At 48.9% G+C, this 13,752-nt stretch overlaps 1 non-coding gene across 1 annotated transcript; it reads left to right on the top strand.

The window, feature by feature from the left end:
* Positions 1-7,085: 7,085 nt before the first annotated feature.
* Positions 7,086-7,160, top strand: Trnas-cga (transfer RNA serine (anticodon CGA)). The gene has a single exon. It is a non-coding gene; the product is annotated as a tRNA-Ser (tRNA).
* Positions 7,161-13,752: the final 6,592 nt, after the last annotated feature.

The following is a 13,752-nucleotide window of genomic DNA, read 5'->3' as shown; positions in this document are numbered from 1 at the left end:
GGTCAGGTGTGCGCTAACTATGTCTACAGAGGGTGAATTTTGGAATTGGTGCTTTCCGCAGCTCCTTACAGTCCTCCTTCACCTAGGGAAGAAAGGAAGGGAGACTTGTACAGCTGTGCGCTAGTAATGTGTACAGATGGTGAATGCTGCAAATGGTGCTTTCTGAGCCTCCTTTCAGTTATCTTCATCAAGCGTAGAAAGTAAGGGAGGCAAAGTCAGGTGTGCGCTTACTATGTCTACAGATGATGAATGTTGGAAATGGTGCTTTCTGAGGCTCCTTACAGTTATTCTTCATCAAGCGTAGAAAGAAAGGGAAGCAAGGTCAGGTGTGCGCTAACTATGTCTAGAGAAGGTGAATGTAGGAAATGGTGCTTTCTGAGGCTCCTCCCAGTCCTCCTCGACCTAGGGTAGGAAGGACGGGAGACATGTACAGCTGTGCGCTACTAATGTCTACAAAGGGTGAATGTTGGAAATGGTGCTTTCTGAGGCTACTTATAGTCCTCCTTCACCTAGGGTAGAAAGGAAGGGAGACAAGTACAGCTGTGCGCTAGTAATTACTACAGATGGTGTACGTTGGAAATGGTGCTTTCCGCAGCTCCTTACAGTCCTCCTTCACCTAGGGTGGAAAGGAAGGGAGACATGTACAGCTGTGCACTAGTAATGTATACAGATGGTGAATGTTGGAAATGGTGCTTTCTGATGCTCCTTACAGTTCTTCTCCATCAAGCGTAGAAAGTAAGGGAGGCAAGGTCAGGTGTGCGCTAACTATGTCTAGAGAAGATGAATGTAAGAAATGGTGCTTTCTGAGGCTCCTTACAGTCTTCCTTCACCTAGGGTAGAAAGGAAGGGAGACATGTACAGCTGTGCGATAGTAATGTCTACAGATGGTGAATGTTGGAAATGGTGCTTTCTGAGGCTCCCTTCATTTATTCTTCATCAAGCGTAGAAAGTAAGGGAGGCAAGGTCAGGTGTGCGCTAACTACGCCTACAGATGGTGAATGTGGGAAATGGTGCTTTACGCAGCTCCTTACTGTCCTCCTCCACCTAGGGTAGAAAGGAAGGGAGACATGTACAGCTGTGCGCTAGTAATGTCTACAGATGGTGAATGTTGGAAATGGTGCTCTCTGGGGCTCCTTACAGCCCTCCTTCACCTAGGGTAGAAAGGAAGGGAGACATGTACAGCTGTGCGCTAAAATGTCTTCAGATGGTGAATGTTGGAAATGGTGCTTTCTGAGGCTCCTTACAGTTCTTCTTCACCAAGCAAAGAAAGTAAGGGAGGCATGGTCAGGTGTGCGCTAACTATGTCTAGAGAAGGTGAATGTAGGAAATGGTGCTTTCTGAGGCTCCTTACAGTATTCCTTCACCTAGGGTGGAAAGGAAGGAAGACATATACAGCTGTGCGCTAGTAATGTCTACAGATGGTGAATGTTAGAAATGGTGCTTTTTGAGGCTCCTTACACTCGTCCTTCACCTAGGGTAGAAATGAAGGGACACATGTACAGCTGTGCGCTAGTAATGTCTACAGATGTTGAATATTGGAAATGGTGCTTTCTGAGGCTCCCTACAGTTCTCCTTCACCAAGCGTAGAAAGTAAGGGAGGCATGGTCAGGTGTGCGCTAACTATGTCTAGAGAAGGTGAATGTTGGAAATGGTGCTTTCTGAGGCTCCTTACAGTCCTCCTTCACCTAGGGTAGAAAGGAAGGGAGACATGTACAGCTGTGCACTAGTAATGTCTACAGATGGTGAATGTTGGAAATGGTGCTTTCTGATGCTCCTTACAGCTCTTCTCCATCAAGCGTAGAAAGTAAGGGAGGCAAGGTCAGGTGTGCGCTAACTATGTCTAGAGAAGGTGAATGTAGTAAATGGTGCTTTCTGAGGCTCCTTACAGTCCTCCTTAACCTAGGGTAGAGAGGAAGGCAGACATGTACAGCTGTGCGCTAGTAATGTCTACAGGCAGTGAATGTTGGAAATGGTGCTTTCTGAGGCTCCTTACAGTTCTTCTTCATCAAGCGTAGAAAGTATGGGAGGCAAGGTCAGGTGTGCGCTAACTATGTCTGGAGATGGTGAATGTTGGAAATGGTGCTATCCGCAGCTCCTTACACTCCACATTCACCTAGGGTAGATAGGAAGGGAGACATGTACAGCTGTGCGATAGTAATGTCTACAGATGGTGAATGTTGGAAATGGTGCCTTCTGAAGTCCCTTACAGTTCTTCTTCATCAAGCGTAGAAAGTAAGGGAGGCAAGGTCAGGTGTGCGCTAAACATACCTAGAGAAGGTGAATGTAGGAAATGGTGATTTCTGAAGCCCCTTACAGTCCTCCTTCACCTAGGGTAGGAAGGAAGGGAGACATGTACAGCTGTGCGCTAGTAGTGTCTACAGATGGTGAAGATTGGAAATGGTGCTTTCTGAGGATCCTTACAGTTCTTCTTCATCAAGCGTAGGAAGTAAAGGAGGCAAGGTAAGGTGTGCGCTAACTATGTCTAGAGATGGTGAATGTTGGAAATGGTGCTTTCCGCAGTTCTTTACAGTCCTCCTTCACCTAGGGTAGAAAGGAAGGGAGACATGTACAGCTGTGCCTTAGTAATGTCTACAGATGGTGAATGTTGGAAATGGTGCTTTCTGAGGCTCTTTACAGTCCTCCTTCACCTAGGGTAGAAAGGAAGGGAGACACGTACAGCTGTGTGCTAGTAATGTCTACAGATGGTGAATGTTGGAAGTGGTGCTATCTGAGGCTCCTTACACTTCTTCTTCATCAAGCGTAGAAAGTAAGGGAGGCAAGCTTAGGTGTGCGCTAACTATGTTTACAGATGGTGATTGTTGGAAATGGTGCTTTCTGTGGCTCCTTACAGTTCTTCTTCATCAAGCGTAGGAAGTAAGGGTGGCAAGGTCAGGTGTGCACTAACTATGCCTAGAGATGGTGAATGTTGGAAATGGTGCTTTCCGCAGTTCTTTACAGTCCTCCTTCACCTAGGATAGAAAGGAAGGGAGACATGTACAGCTGTGCGCTAGTAATGTCTACAGATGGTGAATGTTGGAAATGGTGCTTTCTGAGGCTCTTTACAGTCCTCCTTCACCTAGGGTAGAAAGGAAGGGAGACACGTACAGCTGTGTGCTAGTAATGTCTACAGATGGTGAATGTTGGAAGTGGTGCTTTCCGCAGCTCCTTACAGTCCCCCTTCACCTAGGGTAGAAAGGAAGGGAGACATGTACAGCTGTGCGCTAGTAGTGTCTACAGATGGTGAAGATTGGAAATGGTGCTTTCTGAGGCTCCTTACAGTTCTTCTTCATCAAGCGTAGGAAGTAAGGGTGGCAAGGTCAGGTGTGCACTAACTATGCCTAGAGATGGTGAATGTTGGAAATGGTGCTTTCCGCAGTTCTTTACAGTCCTCCTTCACCTAGGATAGAAAGGAAGGGAGACATGTACTGCTGTGCGCTAAAATGTCTTCAGATGGTGAATGTTGGAAATGGTGCTTTCTGGGGCTCCTTACAGTTCTTCTTCACCAAGCGTAGAAAGTGTGGGAGGCAAGGTCAGGTGTGCGCTAACTATGTCTAGAGAAGGTGAATGTAGGAAATGGTGCTTTCTGAGGCTCCTTACAGTATTCCTTCACCTAGGGTGGAAAGGAAGGGAGACATGTACAGCTGTGCGCTAGTAATGTCTACAGATGGTGAATGTTAGAAATGGTGCTTTTTGAGGCTCCTTACACTCGTCCTTCACCTAGGGTAGAAATGAAGGGACACATCTACAGCTGTGCGCTAGTAATGTCTACAGATGTTGAATATTGGAAATGGTTCTTTCTGAGGCTCCCTACAGTTCTCCTTCACCAAGCATAGAAAGTAAGGGAGGCATGGTCAGGTGTGCGCTAACTATGTCTAGAGAAGGTGAATGTTGGAAATGGTGCTTTCTGAGGCTCCTTACAGTCCTCCTTCATCTAGGGTAGAAAGGAAGGGAGACATGTACAGCTGTGCACTAGTAATGTATATAGATGGTGAATGTTGGAAATGGTGCTTTCTGATGCTCCTTACAGTTCTTCTCCATCAAGCGTAGAAAGTAATTGAGGCAAGTTCAGGTGTGCGCTAACTATGTCTAGAGAAGGTGAATGTAGTAAATGGTGCTTTCTGAGGCTCCTTACAGTCCTCCTTAACCTAGGGTAGAGAGGAAGGGAGACATGTACAGCTGTGCGATAGTAATGTCTACTGATGGTGAATGTTGGAAATGGTGCTTTCCACAGCTCCTTACGGTCCTCCTTCACCTAGGGTAGAAAGGAAAGGAGACATGTACAGCTGTGCGCTAGTAATGTCTACAGGTGGTGAATGTTGGAAATGGTGCTTTCTGAGCCTCCTTTCAGTTATTCTTCATTAAGCGTAGAAAGTAAGGGAAGCAAGGTCACGTGTGTGCTACCTATGTTTACAGATGGTGAATGTTGGAAATGGTGCTTTCTGGGGCTCCTTACAGCCCTCCTTCACCTAGGGTAGAAAGGAAGGGAGACATGTACAGCTGTGCGCTAAAATGTCTTCGGATGGTGAATGTTGGAAATGGTGCTTTCTGAGGCTCCTTACAGTTCTTCTTCATCAAGCGTAGAAAGTATGGGAGGCAAGGTCAGGTGTGCGCTAACTATGTCTGGAGATGGTGAATGTTGGAAATGGTGCTCTCCGCAGCTCCTTACACTCCACATTCACCTAGGGTAGATAGGAAGGGAGACATGTACAACTGTGCGATAGTAATGTCTACAGATGGTGAATGTTGGAAATGGCGCCTTCTGAAGCTCCTTACAGTTCTTCTTCATCAAGCGTAGAAAGTAAGGGAGGCAAGGTCAAGTGTGCGCAAACTATGTCTACAGATGGTGAATGTTGGAAATCGTGCTTTCTGAGGCTCCTTACAGTCCTCCTTCACCTAGGGTAAAAATTAAGGGAGACATGTACAGCTGTGTGCTAGTAATGTCTATAGATGGTGAATGTTGGAAAAGGTGCTATCTGAGGCTCCTTACAGTTCTTCTTCATCAAGCGTAGAAAGTAAGGAAGGCAAGGTTAGGTGTGCGCTAACTATGTTTACAGATGGTGATTGTTGGAAATGGTGCTTTCTGAAGATCCTTAGAGTTCTTCTTCATCAAGCATAGGAAGTAAGGGAGGCAAGGTCAGGTGTGCGCTAACTATGTCTAGAGATGGTGAATGTTGGAAATGGTGCTTTCCGCAGTGCTTTACAGTCCTCCTTCACCTAGGGTAGAAAGGAAGGGAGACATGTTCAGCTGTGCGCTAGTAATGTCTACAAATGGTGAATGTTGGAAATGGTGCTTTCTAAGGCTCTTTACAGTCCTCCTTCACCTAGGGCAGAAAGGAAGGGAGACACGTACAGCTGTGTGCTAGTAATGTCTACAGATGGTGAATGTTGGAAGTGGTGCTATCTGAGGCTCCTTACACTTCTTCTTCATCAAGCGTAGAAAGTAAGGGAGGCAAGGTTAGGTGTGCGCTAACTATGTTTACAGATGGTGATTGTTGGAAATGGTGCTTTCTGAGGCTCCTTACAGTTCTTCTTCATCAAGCGTAGGAAGTAAGGGTGGCAAGGTCAGGTGTGCGCTAACTATGCCTAGAGATGGTGAATGTTGGAAATGGTGCTTTCCGCAGTTCTTTACAGTCCTACTTCACCTACGGTAGAAAGGAAGGGAGACATGTACAGCTGTGCGCTAGTAATGTCTACAGATGGTGAATGTTGGAAATGGTGCTTTCTGAGGCTCCATACGCTTCTTCTTCATCAAGCGTTGGAAGTAAGGGAGGCAAGGTCAGGTGTGCGCTAACTATGTCTACAGATGGTGATTGTTGGAAATTGTGCTTTCTGAGGCTCCTTACAGTTCTTCTTCATCAACCGTAGAAAGTGAGGGAGGCAAGTTCAGATGTGCGCTAACTATGTCTAGAGAAGGTGAATGTAGGAAATGGTGCTTTCTGAGGCCCCTTACAGTCCTCCTTCACCTAGGGTAGAAAGGAAGGGAGACATGTACAGCTGTGCGCTAGTAGTGTCTACAGATGGTGAAGATTGGAAATGGTGCTTTCTGAGGCTCCTTACAGTTCTTCTTCATCAAGCGTAGGAAGTAAGGGAGGCAAGGTCAGGTGTGCGCTAACTATGTCTAGAGATGGTGAATGTTGGAAATGGTGCTTTCCGCAGTTCTTTACAGTCCTCCTTCACCTAGGGTAGAAAGGAAGGGAGACATGTACAGCTGTGCGCTAGTTATGTCTACAGATGGTGAATGTTGGAAATGGTGTTTTCTGAGGCTCTTTACAGTCCTCCTTCACCTAGGGTAGAAAGGAAGGGAGACACGTACAGCTGTGTGCTAGTAATGTCTACAGATGGTGAATGTTGGAAGTGGTGCTATCTGAGGCTCCTTACAGTTCTTTTTCATCAAGCGTAGAAAGTAAGGGAGGCAAGGTTAGGTGTGCACTAACTATGTTTACAGATGGTGATTGTTGGAAATGGTGCTTTCTGAGGCTCCATACTGTTATTCTTCATCAATCGTAGAAAGTGAGGGAGGCAAGTTCAGGTGTGCGCTAACCATGTCTGGAGAAGGTGAATGTAGGATATGGTGCTTTCTGAGGCCCCTTACTGTCCTCCTTCACCTACGGTAGAAAGGAAGGGAGACATGTACAGCTGTGCGTTAGTAGTGTCTACAGATGGTGAATGTTGGAAATGGTGCTTTCTGAGGCTCCTTGCAGTTCTTCTTCATCAAGCATAGAAAGTAAGGGAAGCAAGGTCAGGTGTGCACTAACTATGTTTTGAGAGGGTGAATGTAGGAAATGGTGCTTTCTGAGGCTCCTTACAGTCCTCCTTCACCTAGGGTAGAAAGGAAGTGAGACATGTACAGCTGTGCGCTAGTAATGCCTACAGATGGTAAATGTTGGAAATGGTTCCAGAATGAGATTTTCACTCTGAAGCGGAGTCTGCGCTGATATAAAACTTCCTGGCAGATTAAAACTGTGTGCCCGACCGAGACTCGAACTCGGGACCTTTGCCTTTCGCGAACAAGCGCTCTGTAAAGTTTGGAAGGTAGGAGACGAGGTACTGGCAGAAGTAAAGCTGTGAGTACCGGCCGTGAGTCGTGCTTCGGTAGCTCAGTTGGTAGAGCGCTTGCCCGCGAAAGGCAAAGGTCCCGAGTTCGAGTCTCGGTCGGGCACACAGTTTTAATCTGCCAGGAAGTTTCGTTGGAAATGGTGCTTTCTGAGGCTCCTTACAGTTCTTCTTCATCAAGGGTAGAAAGTAAGGGAGACATGGTTAGATGTGCGCTAACTATGTCTACAGTTGGTGAATGTTGGAAATGGTGCTCTCTGAGGCTCCTTACAGTTCTTCTTCATCAAGCGTAGGAAGTAAGGGAGGAAATTTCAGATGTGCGCTAACTATGTCTAAAGATGGTGAATGTAGGAAATGGTGCTTTCTGAGGCTCCTTACAGTTCTTCATCAAGCGTAGGTAGTAAGGGAGGCAAGGTAAGGTGTGCACTAACTACGTCTAGAGAAGGTCAATATAGGAAGTCGTGCTTTCTGCAGCTCCCTACAGTTCTCCTTCACCTAGGGTACAGAGTAAGGGGGACGTGTACAGCTGTACGCTAACTATTTCTACAGATGGTGAATGTTGGTAATGGTGCTTTCTGAGGCTCCTTACAGTTCTTCTTCACCGAGCGTAGAAACTAAGGGAGACATGGTGAGATGTGCGCTAACTATGTATACAGATGGTGAATAATGGAAATGGTGCTTTCTGAGGCTCCTTACAGTTCTTCTTAATCAAAGGTAGAACATAAGGGAGACATGGTCTGATGTGCGCTAACTATGTCGACAGATGGTGAATGTTGGAAATGGTGCTCTCCGCAGTTCCTTACAGTCCTCCTTCACCTAAGTTAGAAAGGAAGGGAGACATGTACAGCTGTGCGCTAGTAATGTCTATAGATGATGAATGTAGGAAATGGAGCTTCATGCAGCTCCCTGCATTTCTCCTTCACCTAGGGTAGAAAGAAGGGAGACATGTACAGCTGTGCGCTAGTAATGTCTACAGATGGTGAATGTTGGAAATGGTGCTTTCTGAGGCTCCATACACTTCTTCTTCATCAAGCGTTGGAAGTAAGGGAGGCAGGGTCAGGTGGGTGCTAACCATGTCTAGAGAAGGTGAATGTAGGAAATGGTGCTTTCTGAGGCCCCTTACAGTCCTCCTTCACCTAGGGTAGAAAGGAAGGGAGACATGTACAGCTGTGTGCTAGTAGTGTCTACAGATGGTGAATGTTGGAAATGGTGCTTTCTGAGGCTCCTTACAGTTCCTCCCCCTGCGGGTCCGGGGATTAGAATAGGCCCGAGGTATTCCTGCCTGTCGTAAGAGGCGACTAAAAGGAGTCCATCCCCCTCACGGGGGTAGTTAGCGCCTGCGTCCGGAGACGGACGGTTTCACGACCTATAATCGTGGTTCTTTTGGTTTTAAACTTCTCGTTTCTTCCTTCCTTTTGTTGGTCCCTTTCTTTGCTCTTCTCCACCTCACTGTCTTCCTTACTCTTTCCCTTGACTTCTCCTTGCCTTCTCATTGCCTTTTTCTCCTTGCCTTCTCATTGCCTTTTTCTCCTTGCCTTCTCATTGCCTTTTTCTCCTTGCCTTCTCATTGCCTTTTTCTCCTTGCCTTCTCATTGCCTTTTTCTCCTTGCCTTCTCATTGCCTTTTTCTCCTTGCCTTCTCATTGCCTTTTTCTCCTTGCCTTCTCATTGCCTTTTTCTCCTTGCCTTCTCATTGCCTTTTTCTCCTTGCCTTCTCATTGCCTTTTTCTCCTTGCCTTCTCATTGCCTTTTTCTCCTTGCCTTCTCATTGCCTTTTTCTCCTTGCCTTCTCATTGCCTTTTTCTCCTTGCCTTCTCATTGCCTTTTTCTCCTTGGCTTCTCATTGCCTTTTTCTCCTTGCCTTCTCATTGCCTTTTTCTCCTTGCCTTCTCATTGCCTTTTTCTCCTTGCCTTCTCATTGCCTTTTTCTCCTTGCCTTCTCATTGCCTTTTTCTCCTTGCCTTCTCATTGCCTTTTTCTCCTTGCGTTCTCATTGCCTTTTTCTCCTTGCCTTCTCATTGCCTTTTTCTCCTTGCCTTCTCATTGCCTTTTTCTCCTTGCCTTCTCATTGCCTTTTTCTCCTTGCCTTCTCATTGCCTTTTTCTCCTTGCCTTCTCATTGCCTTTTTCTCCTTGCCTTCTCATTGCCTTTTTCTCCTTGCCTTCTCATTGCCTTCTTCTCCTTGCCTTCTCTGGTCTCCGCCTCGGCGTTTGAGATGGTCTGTCCTCTTTCTCCCTCTCTCTCTTCTTTTTCCTCTTCTTTTTTCCTCCCTGTGCGTGTCTGAAGGCCGACCCACGCGTTCGCACGCGTAGCCGGTGACGGGGTAACGCGTAAGTCCCCGCCCTGGGTAGACATGTAAGGCACGCGCGTACCCCCTGGTAAAGGCCAGGCCCGGGGAGGGGTGATTGCCTGAGCTGATACCTTCTGACCATGCCGATTGGTCCCTCCGTCTGTTTCTCGGGAGGTGTGACCTGAGGTGTAAACATTCACCTAAGGCGGGAGTGCCCTCTGAGAGGGTCCCCACAAGGAAGGAGCGCGCCATCGGAGACGCTGGCAATCATGGGGGATTCCTCCGCAATGGATTCTACTCCATCGCTTTCGACTTCGACCCAAAAACGGAAACGTGACCAGCCAACAGTGACAAAAGTACTACCGCCTGCCCCACAGTTCCTCGTAGTTTCTCGCACTGAGGACGGAAAGGATTTTTCCTCTGTCAACCCTTTTGTTATTCAGAAGGGCGTTGATGCCATAGCCGGATCTGTCAAATCTTGTACCAGGTTGCGTAACGGCACCTTATTACTAGAAACTGAGAATGCCTTTCAGGCACAAAAACTGCTTCGGGCCACCCTCCTGTACACGTTCCCTGTCCGGGTGGAGGCCCACCGAACTTTGAATTCGTCTCGTGGTGTAGTGTATACTAGCTCCCTCGACGGATTGACTGACGAGGAGCTTCAATCTTTCCTCGCTGAGCAGGGCGTGACGGCTGTCCATCGGGTCATGAAAAAGGTCAACAACGACCTTGTACCGACCCGGACACTTTTCTTGACCTTGGATAGTGTTAAGCTGCCATCGCGCATCAAGGCGGGCTACGAGGTTATTTCTGTTCGCCCCTATGTCCCGACACCTACGCGCTGCTACCAGTGTCAGCGTTTCAGTCACACTCGACAGTCTTGTTCCAATGCGGCTAAATGTGTCACTTGTGGCAGGGATGCCCATGAGGGTGACTTTCCACCTCCGTCTCCTCATTGTGTGAACTGTCAGGGTGACCATGCCGCATCCTCCCGCGACTGTCCTGTCTATAAGGACGAACGTTGCATCCAAGAAATTCGTGTCAAAGAGAAAGTGTCCACCTCGGCTGCTCGCAAGCTATTGGCTAGTAGGAAGCCCACGCTGCTCCCAGCGGGGAAATATAGTACTGTCCTCGCCTCTCCTCGGACTACCCGGGAGGTCGCAACCCAGACATGCGATCTGACCTTCAGCACCACGGTCGTCCATTCGGCCAGTGCTAAGATCGCGCGGTCGACGTCTCCTCTTCCTCCCATCACACCACAGACACCAGCCACTTCCTCAGCTTCTGCTAAGTCGAAGACACCGAAGTCAGATGCACGGTCCTTCAAGAAGGAACCATCCCGTGCAGACTTCCTCCGTCCCTCGACCTCCCAGCCTTCGACCGATACTTCCACCAAACGACCTTCCAAAAAGGCGCATAGGAAGCACAGTTCTCCTTCTCCGCCACGGCGCATCTCTTCTCCTGCGCCACCCAGCGGTTGCCGCCCCAGGCCGTCATCCGTTTCGCCTGGCCGCACCGCCGGTAGCCGTACATCTGGCCGTTCACCGGCGGAGGAAGCTCCCCCTCCCGGCCATCCTCCCGAGATGGCCGATGACCCTATAGACCCCATGGACGATGACTGTCCTCCTACTGATAGCGGCGGCAGTGCTCGCTCGAAGCCAGGCCCTAAGCGGCCTTCGAGGTGACCCCTTCTCTCATCTTCCTTTTCTTACGATGGCACTTATTCACTGGAATATTCGCAGCATTCGCTCCAACCGAGAGAACTTGAAGTTGCTGCTCCGCTTGCATCGTCCGCTCGTCGTAGCCCTCCAGGAAACGAAGCTACGCCCATGCGATCACATTGCCTTGGCACACTACACCTCTGTGCGTTTTGACCTACCCCCTATGGTAGGTATCCCAGCTCATGGAGGGGTTATGTTCCTGGTCCGTGATGATATTTACTACGATCCCATCACGTTGCACACCGGCCTGCAGGCAGTCGCCATCCGCATTACTCTCCCCACTTTTACGTTTTCCTTTTGTACCGTTTACACTCCCTCGTCATCTGCCGTTACCAGGGCAGACATGATGCAACTTATTGCTCAGCTACCTGCACCGTTTTTGTTAACTGGAGACTTCAATGCCCACCATCCCCTTTGGGGTTCTCCAGCCTCCTGCCCGAGGGGCTCCTTGTTAGCAGACCTTTTCAACCAGCTCAATCTTGTCTGCCTTAATACTGGCGCCCCTACTTTTCTTTCGGACACATCTCATACCTATTCCCATTTAGACCTCTCTATATGTACTCCCCAACTTGCACGCCGGTTTGAGTTTTATGCACTTGCTGATACATATTCGAGCGACCACTTCCCGTGTGTTATCCATCTCCTGCAGCATACTCCCTCTCCGTGCTCCTCTAGTTGGACCATCTCCAAGGCAGACTTGGGGCTCTTTTCTTCCAGGGCGACCTTTCAGGATCAAACCTTCACAAGCTGCGATCGTCAGGTCGCACACCTCATGGAAGTCATTCTCGCTGCTGCTGAATATTCCATCCCTCACCCTACTTCTTCTCCACGTCGCGTACCGGTCCCCTGGTGGACCGCAGCATGTAGAGACGCTTTACGTGCTCGTCGACGTGCTTTACGCACCTTTCAACGCCACCCTACAGTGGCGAATTGTATTAATTATAAACGATTACGTGCTCAGTGTCGTCGTATTATTAACGAAAGCAAGAAAGCCAGCTGGGCTGCTTTCACAAGCACCTTCAACAGTTTTACTCCTTCTTCTGTTGTCTGGGGTAGCCTGCGCCGGCTATCTGGCACTAAGGTCCACTCCCCAGTTTCTGGCTTGAAGGTCGCGAATGAAGTCCTTGTGGCCCCTGAGGCTGTCTCCAATGCCTTCGGCCGCTTTTTCGCCGAGGTTTCGAGCTCCGCTCATTACCACCCTGCCTTCCTCCCCCGCAAACAGGCAGAGGAGGCTAGGCCACCTGACTTTTGCTCCTCGAATTGTGAAAGTTATAATGCCCCATTCACCATGCGGGAACTCGAAACCGCACTTGGCCGATCACGGTCCTCCGCTCCAGGGCCTGATTCTATTCATATTCAGATGCTGAAGAACCTTTCTCCTGCGGGTAAAGGTTTTCTTCTTCGTACATACAATCGCATCTGGATTGAGGGACATGTTCCCGCATGCTGGCGCGAGTCTATTGTTGTCCCGATTCCTAAGCCGGGGAAGGACAAGCACTTGCCTTCCAGTTATCGACCTATCTCACTTACCAGCTGTGTCTGTAAAGTGATGGAGCGAATGGTTAACTCTCGATTGGTTTGGCTGCTTGAGTCTCGACGCCTACTTACAAATGTACAATGTGGATTTCGTAGGCGCCGCTCTGCTGTTGACCATCTGGTTACCTTGTCGACCTTCATTGTGAATAACTTCTTGCGGAAGCGCCCGACCGCGGCTGTGTTCTTTGATTTGGAGAAGGCTTACGACACCTGTTGGAGGGCGGGCATTCTCCGCACCATGCATACATGGGGCCTTCGCGGTCGCCTCCCTCTTTTTATTCGTTCCTTTTTAATGGATCGACAGTTCAGGGTACGTGTGGGTTCTGTCCTGTCCGACACCTTTCGCCAGGAGAATGGGGTGCCACAGGGCTCAGTTTTGAGCGTCGCTCTCTTCGCCATCGCGATCAATCCAATAATGGATTGCCTCCCAGCTGATGTATCAGGCTCCCTTTTTGTGGACGATTTTACCATCTATTGCAGCGCGCAGCGTACACGTGTCCTGGAGCGCTGTCTTCAGCGTTCTCTTGACCGTCTTTACTCCTGGAGTGTCGCCAATGGCTTCCGTTTTTCTGCCGAGAAGACGGTCTGTATTAACTTCTGGCGCTACAAAGAGTTTCTCCCACCGTCCTTACGACTTGGTCCCGTTGCTCTCCCAATCGTGGAGACAACCAAATTTTTAGGCCTTACCTTTGACAGGAAACTTAGCTGGTCTCCACATGTGTCATATTTGGCCGCCCGTTGTACCCGTTCTTTAAATGTCCTCCGTGTTCTCAGTGGTATGTCGTGGGGAGCGGATCGAACCGTCCTACTTCGTCTATATCGGTCGATCGTCCGCTCCAAGCTGGATTATGGGAGCTTCGTATACTCCTCTGCACGGCCATCCATCTTACGCCGCCTCAACTCCATACAACATCGGGGTTTACGACTTGCGATCGGAGCATTTTATACCAGTCCCGTAGAGAGTCTTCATGCTGACGCTGGCGAATTGCCGCTCACTTACCGGCGCGATATACTGCTTTGTCGGTATGCCTGTCGGCTACTGTCAATGCCCGACCATCCGTCTTATCGTTCCTTTTTTGACGACTCTCTCGACCGTCAATACGGGTTGTATGTCTCTGCCCTGCTACCCCCTGGAGTTCGCTTTCGTCGCCTC

The sequence above is a fragment of the Schistocerca cancellata genome, chromosome 5 (assembly GCF_023864275.1).
Source record: "Schistocerca cancellata isolate TAMUIC-IGC-003103 chromosome 5, iqSchCanc2.1, whole genome shotgun sequence".
Taxonomy (NCBI): Eukaryota; Metazoa; Arthropoda; class Insecta; order Orthoptera; family Acrididae; genus Schistocerca; species Schistocerca cancellata.
Note: the sequence above shows the minus strand (reverse complement) of the source record. Positions and strands in the feature narration are given on the sequence as shown.